The 16,142-nt window shown below is 45.9% G+C and overlaps 1 non-coding gene and 1 pseudogene across 1 annotated transcript; both read right to left on the reverse strand.

Moving 5' to 3' along the window:
• Window positions 1–11,967: 11,967 nt before the first annotated feature.
• On the reverse strand, window positions 11,968–12,120 carry LOC129772411 (5.8S ribosomal RNA; annotated as a pseudogene).
• A 201-nt stretch (window positions 12,121–12,321) lies between these two features.
• On the reverse strand, window positions 12,322–12,476 carry LOC129772150 (5.8S ribosomal RNA). The gene has a single exon (XR_008742573.1). It is a non-coding gene; the product is annotated as a 5.8S ribosomal RNA (ribosomal RNA).
• Window positions 12,477–16,142: the final 3,666 nt, after the last annotated feature.

Raw genomic sequence — 16,142 nt, forward strand, 5'->3', positions numbered from 1 at the left:
CACCTTCACAATCTTCAGCGGGCACACCGACCAGCCAACTTATATTTTGGTCGTCTCTACCATTTTGTTATCTGCTACTGTTAAAAGTCGTATCGTCGCAGTCTGCGTTCCACCGTACGCCTTTCTTATTCGGATCGCCTTCGGAATATCGTCCAGCTTGCACTGTACAAGCAATTCATGCCCTAGCTCTTCGTCTGTAGTGATTTCGTCCAGAAACCTGCACTCGACCACTAATTCCTGAAATAGAGCTCTCACGTTCGAGCGACTTCTCGACAAGTTCCTTGAAAACTGAGCTCTTGACCGCCGGATCCTTTCTTTAGTTCGAAGAGCATCTCTGCTTTCTGATGCATAAGTCACTCCTTTCACCTCGACGATCGATAACCCTTTACTTCACTCGCGTCGAGGCCTAGGGTTTTTCTTCTCCTGCATCACTTTCTTTTTTTTTCTCTCTTACTCTGTTTCTCCGTCTGGTTTGCGACAGTACGCCATCCACTGCCTTTACCTTCCTTCGTGTTGACCACGTTATTGTTTTTGCCTTCTTCAGGCCTTCTTCGTATCCAGGAGTATCCCTCTTTCTTTTATCAGATCGAGGGTTCTGAGATCAACGGTTATCTTACCCTTAGCCTCGACCAGCGCCTTTTCCGCAACTTCTGCTCGCTGTCAGCAGCCGTAACGGACAATTTAGGTACTTAATCTTGGCGTGGACAATGTTTCTGTCCTTAATGAACTCGTAAAATTCATTTACTTTCCTTTGACTTTGACATCCCAAGCTGCAATCCTTCCATGGGAATGTTGATGATAGATTTCTGCGTTAACACCTGAATTAAACCAATCTCTCCTTGTGGTTCTTGCTGTTGTTCTAGGGGAGACTGGCGATCTCTGCAGCCCACCCCTTCTTGCGAACACGTTCACCTCTCCGAATGATGTGTGATCATTCGCCTCGTTTATTTCATTAATTTTCTCATTTGTGTTCATGATTGTTGGGTCTCCACTTCGGGTCGCTATCTCCGCTCGTTATACTCTCGAATAGAGCCGAAGAACAAACTACTGCTTTGGTTGAGAACACCGTTACTAATGAAAATTTTATTTCTAGGTTTAAAGTCAGCGCCTGCTGCGCATAAATATTCAAATTCAAATTCTGCACGCTAATATTATCTTACGCTAATACTCCCCCTCGTGCTAATCTTGAATTACTCCCATTTGGCTTCGTAAATCCTCCAAACGGATTCGTTGCAGTGGCTTCGTCAACATGTCAGCTAACATCGATTCCGAAGGGCAGTACTGCAGGTTGATTAGCTGTTGCTGATGGAGCTCGCGAACGAAAAAGAATTTCGTTTCAATGTGTTTCGTCCTCCGCTCCAAACGGTCGCTTTCGATTACCTTGATGCAGCTCTGGTTGTCTTCGTATACTGGAATTGGCTGGGTTGAAGACTCGCCGATTTCATCCATCAATCGCTTCGTCCAGATAAGCTCTTGGCATCCGTCTGCAAGTGCAACCAATTCAGCTTCAGTTGTGCTGGTGGCCCTCAGCACACGACTGCTTTCTGGAACCCCACTGGATCAGGCCTCCTCCGAACATGATCAAATACCCAGATTTAGACTTCCGGTCCCGCTGGTCTCCTGCCCAATCCGCGTCAGCGTATAGCGACAAGCCATCGCTGTTGCATCCCAGTGCCAGCTTGAGGTGACTGCTTGTTGCTAGATATCGCAGCACTCGCTTAGCTTCATTCCAGTCTTGTTGGTTGGGGCAACTGGATTTCTGCGCCAGGATCGTCGTGCTTACTGCTATATCCGGACGAGTGTGCAGTGCCACGTAAAGCAATCCTCCAATAAGGCTAATGAATCGGTGGTTATTCGGTAGCTGGTCATGCTCCTCCTCCTTCAGCTGCAAATAGCCTGGATCGATGGGAACCTTCGACGGTTTGGCATTTTCCAAGCTGAACCTCTTGACTAACTTGTTGATGTAAGCCTGTTGGTTCAATTTGAAGCCATTCTGTCCACGTTCTACCTCCATACCCAAGAAATGATGAAGATCTCCTTGGTTGGTAACGGCGAACTGTTGCTCTAGGTATCCCAAGATGGAGCGGAACTCTTCCTCTGACTGCGCGACGATGACCATATCATCCACGTAGATTAGGATGTACGTGAATGCTCCTCCTTTCTTCCGGATGTATAGGCATGGATCTGCCTTCGACTGGATAAACCCTATGGCCTTGAAGATAGAATCCACCTTCTTGTTCCATACTCGCGCTGACTGTTTGAGTCCGTATAGGCTCCTCCTCAAGCGGCATACGGTATCCTCATTTTTGGTATGGAAACCATCGGGTTGGCGCATATAGATGACTTCATCCAGCTCTCCGTTAAGATACGCCGTCTTGACATCCACGTGCTTCACAGTCAGATTCTTCCGGGCAGCGACGGTTAGCAACGTGCGAAACGTGACTTGCTTCGCCACAGGTGCGAAAACTTCGTCGTAATCGACACCAAACTTCTGGGTGAAACCTTGCGCCACGATCCTGGCCTTGTGCCGCACGATGTTGCCCTTTTCGTCCTCCTTGGTTTTAAACAGCCACTTGCAACCAATTGCACGCTCACCGGGGGGTAGATCGACGAGCTCCCATGTGTTGTTCCTCACTAACGCTTGATATTCTTCGATCATTGCAGCTTTCCAAAGTTCGGCGTCTGCGAATTGTAACGCCTCCTTGAAACTACGGGGGTCACTAGCGGTGCGGCTCGCGAGACAGTTGCCCTTCTTCATACGTTGCTGCTCCGATGCGGTAGCCGATGCCGATCCGAACGACGAACCAACCATTGACTGAACAATGCGCTGGCCTGAAAATTGGTAGGACGGTAGGCCTTTGCTCGGAATATAATAATCAAGGTAATGCGCGCTCCCTTCCGCAGCGCCTCAACACCTGTGACTCGGGTGGTTGTGAAGATTGTCGCGGGGGGATCGCAATGATTGTCACATCACCGTCAGAAACATCACATTCGCTGGTATCGACTTGCGAGTAGTAGTTGGATGCCTCCGAATCGTCCGAATCATCATCTGAGTGTTCCTCTTCTTTTTCTTCCTCAGGTGGGTGCGCCTCGATGACATCGACGACCTCTGCTTGTGCTTCTTCGAAATCCAAGGACACGAATGTACGCACCTGCGTTGGCTTCCTCACTAGAGCTGATACGGTATCGGATGGTTCGTGGGACGGTTCACTAATGAAGACGACATCCCGACTTTTGAAAACCTTCTTCGTGGCGGTATCATACAAGCGGTATGCCTTGGTATCTTCATCGAAACCCACGAGAATCGATTCCTTGGACTTGGCATCCCATTTGCGCCGTTTTTACTTGGGAATGTGTGCCATCACCTTGGCACCAATCACACGGATGTGTGACAAATCCGGCTTACGGCCACTCCAAGCCTCCTCCGGTGTATGCTTGTGCCCTTTGGTCGGGGAACGGTTGACCAAGTACGTTGCAGCTGCCACCGCCTCGGCCCAGAATGCCTTCGGTAGCTTCGCTTCAAACAATATGCATCGAGCCCGCTCGACGATGGTGCGATTAACTCGCTCGGCCAGACCGTTTTGCTCTGGGGTATACTCCGTTGACGTCTGGTGCCGGATGCCCAATACTCTCAGCCGGTTCTGGAAAGACTTATTGGTGTATTCCTTACCATTGTCTGTCCGAAGAATTTTCAATTTGCATCCGGTTTGCCGCTCTGCGAGACTGTGGTAGTGGATGAACGCTCGCAGCACCTCGGCTTCGGACTTGGTCTCCAGAAAATAGATGGAAATTCGTCTCGTCTTATCGTCGGTGAAGGACACGTAGTATCGACTTCCGCCCAACGATGTCTCTTCCATCGGACCGCAAATGTCTGAATGGACGACCTCCAGCATTTGACCTGCACGATGTCCCTCCTTAGGAAAAGGTAGACGGGACTGTTTTCCCATCGCACAGACGACACAATTTCCACAAGTCGTTTCATCGAACTGTATAACAGAAGCTAGACCACCTTTCAGCTGCTTCAGGCTGCCTACATTCAGGTGATCCATTCTCCTGTGCCACGTGTCGATATTGCTATAGTCTTTTTCGCTTCGAACCGAAACAGCCCTTTCTCGATGTCATGGCAACCCGTTGCTATGACGACGCATAATGGGTCGATCACCTTGACTCCGGTTAGAGAAAATTGCACCACGTGTCCACGGCGAACGATTTGACTTACCGAAAGAAGGTTGTTGGACATTTCGGGGATGAATTTCACGCCGTTGACTTCTATCGGTGGGCTTTCGGGAGTACACTTCGCATCTAGCTTGACCAGGCCACTCGCAACGATATTCATCGTCACTTTGTCTGCTGCTATAACTACACCGCGTGCATCCCTCGTGTTCACCAGAAGTTTTCGGTTGTTGGTGAAATGATCCGACGCTCCTGAATCAAAATACCAAGCTTCGTCATCCGCACCGTTGTTAGTCGATAACACGGCACTAAACGCTGATCCTCGTTGATTCGCTGGGCATTCTCGGGCGATGTGGCCAAACTTCTTGCACCGCTTGCATTTGGGTCCCTTGGGCTGCTCTGCTGACCTGCTTTCGGCTGCGCTTTGCTTCTTCCTCGGTTGAGGTGTCCTTTTCCCAAAAAATGCGGTTCGGTCGGTTTGCGTTTGCACTTCTTGTAGCAATTTCGTTTTGATGCTGTCCCCTGTAATCGCAGTCCCAGAGCTTTCCAATGCCATTATCATGGGTTTGTACTCGTCCGGTAGACCTGCTAACAGCAACGTTCCGATCCATTCCTCAGAGATATCAAATCCAACGCCTCGAAGATGGTGGGCGGTGGAAATGATCTGGGTGACGTACTGGTTCACAGAATCGCATGCGGCCATCGTTGTAGTGATGAGCTTTCGCAGGAGCCCTACTCGCCGGGTTAAACCGGTGTCTTCAAACGCTGCTTCCAGTTTCGCCCAACACTCACGTGCCGTTCTTGCGTCCTTCACGTGAACGTAGTTGATCGGATCAAGTAGAAGGATGATTTTCGCACGCGCTTTCCTATCCTTCCGTTGGTCGACGGCTGGGAAAGTTCCATCAGCATTCGCTATAGGCTTCACCGCATCCCACAGGTCCTCAAGCTCCAAAAATGTTTCCACTGCAAATTTCCAAGTTGCCCAATTGTCGCGACCAGTCAGGCGTTCTATGGACGGTAGGGTTGACAAATTTAGAACTTGAGCTGCTGCTGGTACCGGTGCTGGTTCGCCGCTTCCGCTTCCTCCTGAGTTACTACCTCCAGTCGACATTTTTTCTTCACTATTCTCGAACTTTCTTCAGTTTTCCGCTGGGCCCATCACCTCTCGGATAGAGCCGAAGAACAAACTACTGCTTTGGTTGAGAACACAGTTACTAATGAAAATTTTATTTCTAGGTTTAAAGTTAGCGCCTGCTGCGCATGGATATTCAAATTCAAATTCTGCACGCTAATATTATCTTACGCTAATATATACATAGCCCCTCCATGGGGACCGTGTTCAGAGCCGGATCAGCGCAAGTCAGAAATGTTACATCTGAGTCTAGTACCTAGTGCCCAAGCCTTGACGCGCATCGAATGTGCCCGAAGGTCTACCAAGATTTTTATCGGGGCGGGGACAATCGCACCGTTAATCCACACACCATTTCAAGAAGGCTTCACCCTTCCTTACTCAGGGAGCAGGATATCACGACTGTAAACCTTTAGTGTCAGAGTTAGTTTATTTCCGTATCGTGTTCGTATTCCATATCATAATCAGTTTGACGTATTCAGGATCTTACTGGCGTCGATCCTGATGTGCCTGGAACTTCTTCTGTTTCTGCTATTCACGGTATTTCCCCGGTGTGGTCCCCAAAGACTCTACTGCGCCCTTACTCGCGTTGTCACCTGTTTAGTCACCTCTTACGACAGGGACAAGGACCAAGACCCGAAGTGCTGTTCTAATCCGACAATTCCACGGCTGGGAATAAGGTCTGTGTAGCTATGAAGGAGAAAGTGACACTCGTCTTGAAGGAATCCACAACAAAATCCATACAAAATATATGTCAATCCACCAAAACATTCGAACGATCGAATCACAACATTCGTCAAAACTTGATCTACTGTCATATTCATCTACGTCGAGACGCAGCAGTACTACCGCAAACTTTCAGCGAAGTTTTCAAAAGAATCAGAAAAGGCGCTTAAAAGTTTTAAAAAATCTACTTCACGTAATACATCACACCAGAAGAACACAGAATTATCGCACAAAACTTCAAAATTCCGCCTGCGAATGACCGATCTATATAGTAGCATGTCCGAAAAAGAAACTATTGAGAACCAGAGCGGAGGGTCCAAAGCCCCTAAGAAGGACGGTTGTAATAGCTGTTATCCATGGTTATTATGGAAAAAATGAATAAACTCCAAACCACATCACTCACCACAGTGAATCCTGATTTTTATAACTCCCCACTAACAACTATCCCTACCTTAATAAACGTTAGGGGACCACGCTATAGAGGCGACCCTTCAGGCCTTCGGGCGGAGAATACCATACTAACATTCCTTCCCTTCCCCTGGTGACTGTAAGGACGTAACCGGCGTCATTATTGACTATTCAAAGTTCGAACCACCGAAACTTGTTCAATGAGAATGGTTTGCAACTCTCAAGCGTCATTCGGTGTGTTCTTTGTGCAATGTGCAAAGCTGAATTATCGACAACCTTTTTACAATTGCACCTGTGTGGCTCAGAAGCGTATGTAAGGGATGAAAGTGGTGAAATAAGTACAGATTCAACAGTTCTAAAAATTATTAACAGTCGCACGCTGTGGATTCTCAGCAAATGCACGTTATTCTCATAAGTTTAAATATTGATCTACAAAGCAACAATATATATATATGAGGGCATCAGAATGCTAGGGGTGTAAGTGACTTGATCGATTTCTCTTCATTAACTTTTGACGTAGGACTACGTCTAACCGGAAGATATAGGGGGTGAAATGGAAATCTAGGCACTGAACAAGTAGGAAAAAATGCAAGATTTGGAACGCTTATAACTCGCGCATTTCTCAATAGATCGGAAAGGTTTTTGCATCAATTGATAGGAAATATATCTACGCATCTATCATAACGAATAACATTTCATTTTTCTTGAGATAAATAATTGAATAATTGTGAAATATCAAGCATTGTCAAAATGCACTATGTGCCCATTTTTGATTGGTCCATTTTGTGCTCCTCAAATCGTACCGACCAAAACGGGCAACCAGAGCAGCAGCGAAATAGAATGAAGCACGATTGGAAAGGAAAAAGAAAAAATTAACGAAACATTGGTCGCAGTCTCACACATGCGTAACTCTCGAGCCAGCCAGTCAGCTTAAAAATCCCCGTTCCGCTGCCGTAACGATCATTCTCATTCAAACCGTACACCACATCGTTTCGTATCACATCACATTAACAAACCAACACAAGCAGCCATGTCTGGACATGGTAAAGGAGGAAAAGTGAAGGGAAAGCGTGTTGATCTGGAGTTCCCCGCAAGGGTAGCTAGGCCGAGCGCGTTAGTACCAGTGCACCAGTCCACCTAGCCGGCGTTATTTAGTTTCGGCCGCCGAAGTGATCGAGTTAGCTGGCAAAGCTGCTCGCGACGATAAGAAAACCCGCATTCGGAACAGAACACATTCGGTTCGGTGGACATCAAGACAACAACAGGCAGTTGCAACGAGTGGCGAGTGGCAAACGCAATCGCAAAACGGCATCAGGTAGCAGAAGAAAAAAGTTTGTTTTTTATACAAACTGCTTTGGTGGCAAATCCAGAACAAGGCGGCATCGAGGGCGTTCGAAATGGTTTTTTTCAAAACCACGAGTACTAAGTTTTCTAAATTGGAACCATTCCATAAAACAAGGCGCTTTTCAGGGCCATTAAACCATCCAAAAAAGAGTTTAGGAAATACAGTTCAATGCTTTCTAAAACAATATCCAAAATAATAATAAAACACAAATTGATTTTTTTATAATTTGTTTACCAGGATATGATGAGTATGTAAATTTGGCAGTTGTTCTGAGCTTATTGATTTTCACCAATTCTAAAATTGCTTCTAGATTGAAATTACAGTAATTTACACTTATCTCGACATTTAGCTAATTGGACGGACCTGTAATGCGACATATTTAGTTGGACATTTTTGTTAACATAGAGTTCGGGGTCCAAATTATGACCCCACATTGAAAGTCGACACTGTACCACTGTCATCGCAAATGTTCAATTACAGGTGTGAAAGCTGTGGCGATTGGCAAATGCAATCGCTAAACATAAAGGTTTAGCCGAACAAGATGGGGATATCGAGTGATAACAAAACAATAAACTCTTTAGATTGAAGATAATTTTGTGATCCTGAAAAGGACCCTTTTTAGCCTGCATGTGAATCCAACGAGCGAACAAATCGTAATGAATGTATTTTTTTGCCATCGCTCTCTTTTAACGCTCATTCGTTCGTCTCGTTGGACTCGCCCCTCTGGCTGAGTCTGCCGATTTGTCTCTATCCTGTGAGTGTGTACCGCTAGAGTATAAAACACGCGGACCCCAAAAAAATATCTTATTTTCTTTCAAACCGTAAACCCGTGTGGTTGTACGGCATCGGCATCCTGGACGTAACAAAGGAGGACAAGTTAAGGGAAAGGCAAAGTCTCACTCGAACCGTGCAGGTCTCCAGTTCCCTGTTGGTCGCATTCACTGATTGCTCCGCAAGGGTAACTAGGCCGAACGGATTGGTGCCGGAGCACCAGTATACCCAACAGCAATTATAGAGTATATAGAGGCCGTCGGAGTGCTCGAGTTGGCTTGCAAAGCTGCTCACGACAATCAGAAAACCCGCATCAAAAACAAAGCAGCTTCGGTTCGGCGCTCATCAAGGCAACAATTAGTTTCAGTGAGTGGCAAAGTGTTTCTCCGGCACGTCGCATTAAATGTAATTTACTGAACAACATGTCACAAGCTGGATGGGAAGAAATTTTCCAACTGTGAAAGCTGTGGCGAGTGGCAAACGCAATAGCTAAACAGGAAGGTTTAACCGAACAAGATGGGAATATCGAGTGATAACAAAAACACAACACCAAAGGTTCTTTTCAGAACCATCAACATGTTCATAAAGAGTAAACAGTAAACTAATCCATTATTCAGGTAGATAGGTAGGTATTCACGTAGGAGAAGAAAATAAAACAATATATTTAAAATATATATTTAACAAAAGCTGTCCCCTTTGTATAGTCCCACGTCACTCCGGTTATGTCCCCGACATTACCCACCCGCCTTTTTTTTGTTTAGTTAATAACTTAACTGTAAAAACGTTACAATTTAAGTTTGCTATAGAATCCGATAGATGAGTGTCGTATCTGCTTGTCTGCATTTTTATACGTGTTTATGCACCAAGAATCGTATACTGAATCATGCAAGAAAATCAACTTCAATCATAGAACGCATTAAAGTTAGCCTTCTCTTTTCTTTCGTAACCCTTTCAGATTCGTTCTCTCTTTCGTTCATGTATGATTTAATCACTTGATTTTTATTGTTTTCTTGCATGCACACGCGACAACTTGCGTTTGTCACCCGCATAGGATTTTGCGTTTCTCTACACTGACACTTATATTTAAATATTTTTGTGTGCTATTCCATCCACACTTTTAATCACCCAAATAGAGATTCGAATAACATTTAAATTGATAGTGTCGAACGAACTTCTCCAAAATTAATAAAATTTAAACAGTTTCCTCATATTTCCCACAATATCCTCCCTCTCTACTCTAAACTGTAAAATCGTAGTGAAATCTTACGAGTGATATAGCAATGATTCTTATTGAACTTAAACAATAAATTTGGTAATACTTATCTATAATTTATGTCAGCTCAAAAGTTATCGACGCTGGTTTTTCGCAAATCATTTATATTCGTTACACAACGTTCAGTTCAAATCATGATCAGTATTCACACTATAAGCGAGGTGCATTAGACTACGACATAATTCGCAAGAATGTTTTAACAAAGTGTTTTTGTTGGTTCTACTTCTGGTTAACTTCTATTTCAGACGGTCAATATATGACTACTAATTTATCCTTTGAATTTGAATTCACCACACAATAAAGCTATCAACAAATAAAAGTTTGTTTGTTATCTTTTTTTTCATCTTCACGCGAATTAGCAGACTTCCTGTTGTTACAATCAAATATTTTCAAATTTTGTTTTCAACGATGAACTAACCGTCCGGATTATCAAACCCAGCAGGATGTGCCTAACTCAACAATTTCGCCACAGGATTATTCGCATCCGTCTTAGATTTCAAACAGCAAATAATGGTAATACTTATCTATAATTTATGTCAGCTCAAAAGTTATCGGCGCAGGTTTTTCGCAAATCATTTATATTCGTTACACAACGTTCAGTTCAAATCATGATCAGTATTCACACTATAAGCGAGGTGCATTAGACTACGACATAATTCGCAAGAATATTTTATTGGGCTGTTTCAAAAGTTTATGATTTGCTCAGCATCTACTATCCTACACGCGAATGATATGTCCACCCATACCTATCATAGCTCACGCACCGTGTTACAGTCGAATACGACCCATCCACATGCTTATCTTATGTCTAGCATAAGAAATCTCAAGTGTTGAGAAAGTTCGTGCACCTCGAGGAAGGTTCTTTTGAAACAAATCAATAGAAGCCATCCTATGCGCGATCAGTGTGACTACCCGCACATATCATCGCTCACGCACCACGTTGCAGTCGAATGTGACCCATCCACATGCCTATCTTATGTCTAGCATAAGGCATCTCAAGTGTTGAGAAAGTTCGTGCACCTCGAGGAAGGTTCTTTTGAAACAAATCAATAGAAGCCATCCTATGCGCGATCAGTGTGACTACCCGCACATATCATCGCTCACGCACCACGTTGCAGTCGAATGTGACCCATCCACATGCCTTCAGGCATCCGAAAATTTTTTAATAAAAAAAAGAGAAGTCACCACATGCAGCACTAAGCTGCAGTAGGACTTCTCTTCTAACCACAACAACCGTACACGTACCCCATCCACATGCCTATCTCCGACACTCGGCATGGACCTTCAAGCGCCCGAAAATGTTTAAATAAAAAAAAGAGAAGTCACCACATGCAGCACTAAGCTACAGTAGGACTTCTCTTTTAAACACAACAACCGTACACGTACAAGGCCAACCTCCAAGCAAGGGTAGTCTGAGAGGATCGAAATGTACACCTCTCTGCAACTCGCAACTCCCAGCCTGTAAACCTATCGTTTGTAGGAGGTCTCAGGTGTTTTTTTTTTTTATAGAGGTGAGGAACGCTCTTCCAGCCTTATCTGGGAAGGGATAACCCAGACGTCGAGTGGGGATCGCACCCACAAAAACCAAGCCCTCTACTCGTAGCCTCATTCCCCCCGGGACCACATCTAGGCGACTACTTCAGGGGGCGGCTGTGCTCATGCACTTCACGAGTTTTCAACGCAAGCTAGCGTTGATCCTTCCCTTTTTCTCTATATTCTTATTCACCATTCGTTGCTCTCCACTGCGCTTATGACCATTTTGCAGGCATCCATTTACCCGTCGAGACGTGCACCGATTAGGAAGCGCCCTCCAACTTAACGCGCGCCCCGTCACAGTCACCCTCGCAGGATTTCTCTTCCCAACGGAGCGCCGATTAGGTAGTGCCCTCCAACATGACGCGCACTCCGTCACAGCAACTCTCGTGAGGCACACACCGATTTGGTGACGCCTTCCTAGGCGCTCGCTTCGTCGAAGTCCTCGCAGTATTCTTCTTTACAATCCACCATGAGGCATTGCCAGCAATTTGTCAGGTCTCAGGTATCCAGGTGCCACGCAACACGGTGGACACGCAAACGCGCATCACCTCTACGTGCTGGGCTCATCCATCATCAAGCAGCGCATATAGTTAAATTGGTAAATATAGGCACTCAAAAATGTGTACATCGCACAATGATTGTACGATGTGCAATATGCGTTCAACTTGTCGGTGTTCATGTGTCCTGCAGTTCACATTCTGACGCGCAATTTGCTGCGGTCTTCATCGATCCACGAGCCGAGTGTAGTCACACATCATTTGAGGCCTATAAGAACTATCTCATGTATGGAGAAGATGGAACACACAAAGACTTTCATCTTGGGACGTGTGTTCATCAAGTCGTGCGCCGGGGCCTTCGCACGTTTGACTATCTTCAATGTTTTTCCACCACTGAAGGCCGAAAAACACCATTACGCATATGCGCTACCTAAGCAGCGCATATAGTTAAATTGGTAAATATAGGCACTCAAAAATGTGTACATCGCACAATGATTGTACGATGTGCAATATGCGTTCAACTTGTCGGTGTTCATGTGTCCTGCAGTTCACATTCTGACGCGCAATTTGCTGCGGTCTTCATCGATCCACGAGCCGAGTGATCCCCTGCCTAGGGTTTGTTGTATATGGATTTATTGAAATTGAAACACGGGTTGAAATTTGAAACACACACTTGGAGAGTACGTTCGCATGTAAACATACGATGTACAGGCCACTCCTGGGTTCTTCGAACCCATCGCACTTGCAGAATGAACATCACGCCGGATTTCATCACTTGGGACGTATTTTTGTCATCATTGGTCCAAAGACCGTGTGATCGGCTTAACCTTTAGCTTTTTCGAACCGCTACGGTGTGGCGTATGTTTTGAGACTTTCCCACACGACTGGTCTGGTAGTTTCGAGCCGCGCACACACTGCAAGGTATGGCCCCTACAATAGGATGAAAGTTCGAAGGCCCCGGCCCTTCATCCAAGTAGTAATACCTTTAGTGCAGTAAGGAATGGGAATCCCATCATCGATCCAAAGGCCGAGACGATCAACCCTTTCCTTCCATTTCCACCTTACTAGTATGGGGACTCGCCAGGGGGCATCTGTACGTTCATATGCGTCCATGCGAAGTACGAGACACCGCACCTAGTCCAACAGATGAGAGGATGGCGTTCATTTTGAGACCTTCTATAACGCCGGGTCTAGTAGTTTCGAGCCGCGCACACACTGCAAGGTATGGCCCCTACAATAGGATGAAAGTTCGAAGGCCCCGGCCCTTCATCCAAGTAGTAATACCTTTAGTGTAGTAAGGAATGGGAATCCCATCATCGATCCAAAGACCGAGACGATCAACCCTTTCCTTCCATTTCCACCTCACTAGTATGGGGACTCGCCAGGGGGCATCTGTACGTTCATATGCGCACATGCGAAGTACGAGACACCGCACCTAGTCCAACAGATGAGAGGATGGCGTTCATTTTGAGACCTTCTATAACGCCGGGTCTAGTAGTTTCGAGCCGCGCACACACTGCAAGGTATGGCCCCTACAATAGGATGAAAGTTCGAAGGCCCCGGCCCTTCATCCAAGTAGTAATACCTTTAGTGCAGTAAGGAATGGGAATCCCATCATCGATCCAAAGACCGAGACGATCAACCCTTTCCTTCCATTTCCACCTTACTAGTATGGGGACTCGCCAGGGGGCATCTGTACGTTCATATGCGCACATGCGAAGTACGAGACACCGCACCTAGTCCAACAGATGAGAGGATGGCGTTCATTTTGAGACCTCCTATAACGCCGGGTCTAGTAGTTTCGAGCCGCGCACACACTGCAAGGTATGGCCCCTACAATAGGATGAAAGTTCGAAGGCCCCGGCCCTTCATCCAATTAGTAATACCTTTAGTGCAGTAAGGAATGGGAATCCCATCATCGATCCAAAGACCGAGACGATCAACCCTTTCCTTCCATTTCCACCTCACTAGTATGGGGACTCGCCAGGGGGCATCTGTACGTTCATATGCGCACATGCGAAGTACGAGACACCGCACCTAGTCCAACAGATGAGAGGATGGCGTTCATTTTGAGACCTTCTATAACGCCGGGTCTAGTAGTTTCGAGCCGCGCACACACTGCAAGGTATGGCCCCTACAATAGGATGAAAGTTCGAAGGCCCCGGCCCTTCATCCAATTAGTAATACCTTTAGTGCAGTAAGGAATGGGAATCCCATCATCGATCCAAAGACCGAGACGATCAACCCTTTCCTTCCATTTCCACCTCACTAGTATGGGGACTCGCCAGGGGGCATCTGTACGTTCATATGCGCACATGCGAAGTACGAGACACCGCACCTAGTCCAACAGATGAGAGGATGGCGTTCATTTTGAGACCTTCTATAACGCCGGGTCTAGTAGTTTCGAGCCGCGCACACACTGCAAGGTATGGCCCCTACAATAGGATGAAAGTTCGAAGGCCCCGGCCCTTCATCCAAGTAGTAATACCTTTAGTGCAGTAAGGGAGTGTAAATCCTTTTATCGATCTGAAGACCGAGATGAAAGGGTTTGTTGTATGAATTGAAACATAACGGACTCGCCAGGAGAGCATTTTTAATGGGAACGTACGTTCGCACAACAAAGGTACGAGTACGGCGCCACTCCTAGTCCTCGCAAAACAACCACTGGGTAACGCGTGTCTATGTACCAAGACCCCAACGCGTTCGGTCTTCTGTTCGACAAAGGTCATCATAAGACGTAATAATGATCCTTCCGCAGGTTCACCTACGGAAACCTTGTTACGACTTTTACTTCCTCTAAATAACCAGGCTCGGTCAACTTCAGCGTGTCAAATGCAGCCCTCGAGGAGCCAGCAAATTACTCGCCTCCAAAGGCCTCACCTAATAATTCATCGGTAGTAGCGACGGGCGGTGTGTACAAAGGGCAGGGACGTAATCAACGCTGGCTAGTGACCAGCACTTACTGGGAATTCCAAGTTCATATGGACCGTTTCAGTCCATAATCCCGACTACGTGGGCATTTCAGTGATTTCCCGTTCCTCTCGGAATAGGGTACACGCTGCTGCCCACATTGTAGCGCGCGTGCAGCCCAGAACATCTTAGGGCATCACGGACCTGTTATCGCTCAATCTCACCTTTCTTAACACAAGTTGTTCCATTAAGCAGAAGTCAACATCGATGAGTTGACGTGTCATCAGGTCATACTACACTGCGCCAGCGAGCGCGCGCGGAAGCCGACCCGAAAGCCAACTCCACACGCACACATCACAACCGGACGACAGCTTCTACGTCTGACTGCTGATAGCGTTCTAGTTAATTTGATTGAGTTACGTTCGTTATCGGAATTAACCAGACAAATCAATCCACGAACTAAGAACGGCCATGCACCACTACCCTTAGTTTTGAGAAAGAGCTATTAATCTGTCTTACCTCAATAAGTTCGGACCTGGTAAGTTTTCCCGTGTTGAGTCAAATTAAGCCGCAGGCTCCACTCCTGGTGGTGCCCTTCCGTCAATTGCTTTAAGTTTCAACTTTGCAACCATACTTCCCCCGGAACCTGATTTTGGTTTCCTGGAAGCCACTGAGAGCACCATACAGTAGCGTCTCCCAATTGCTAATTGGCATAGTTTACGGTTAGAACTAGGGCGGTATCTAATCGCCTTCGATCCTCTAACTTTCGTTCTTGATTAATGAAAGCATCCATGGCAAATGCTTTCGCTTTAGTTAGTCTTACGACGGTCTACGAATTTCACCTCTCGCGCCGTAGTACTAATGCCCCCAACTACTTCTGTTAATCATTACCTCCGGATCCGGTTACAAACCAATGAATATTAGGACCGAGGTGTGTGTGTATATCTTGTTTATTAGGCTTTAACATTTGTTCTACAGTAACTAGCTGCTCTGTCATTCGCCTAAGTTTATCTCTTTTACATTATTCCCTATATTCCCTATACTCCTGTTCACCATCACTTTGAGCGGGCGTTTTTTGCTCTGTTCACTCTTTTTCATTTTTTGAGTATTCGTGATATGGTGGGCCTATCTCTAGTCCCTAACTTAGATCATATTAGTCAAATTACAGTCTCTTATGAAATCACACGTTCTTTTTATGTTCTCAGTGCTATTTTTCAGAATTATTTGGATGTTGTCTCCTAGTCCATGTTTCCGTCTTTCAGTGTCGTACTTTCTACACTCCACAAGGATATGTTCTACTGTTAAAGCTGTTCCACAAGTTTCGCACGTGGGTCCATCTTGGTGTCTCTGGCTCATGATTGAGCTGTGCGTCAT

This window comes from Toxorhynchites rutilus, chromosome 2 (assembly GCF_029784135.1).
Source record: "Toxorhynchites rutilus septentrionalis strain SRP chromosome 2, ASM2978413v1, whole genome shotgun sequence".
Taxonomy (NCBI): domain Eukaryota; kingdom Metazoa; phylum Arthropoda; class Insecta; order Diptera; family Culicidae; genus Toxorhynchites; species Toxorhynchites rutilus.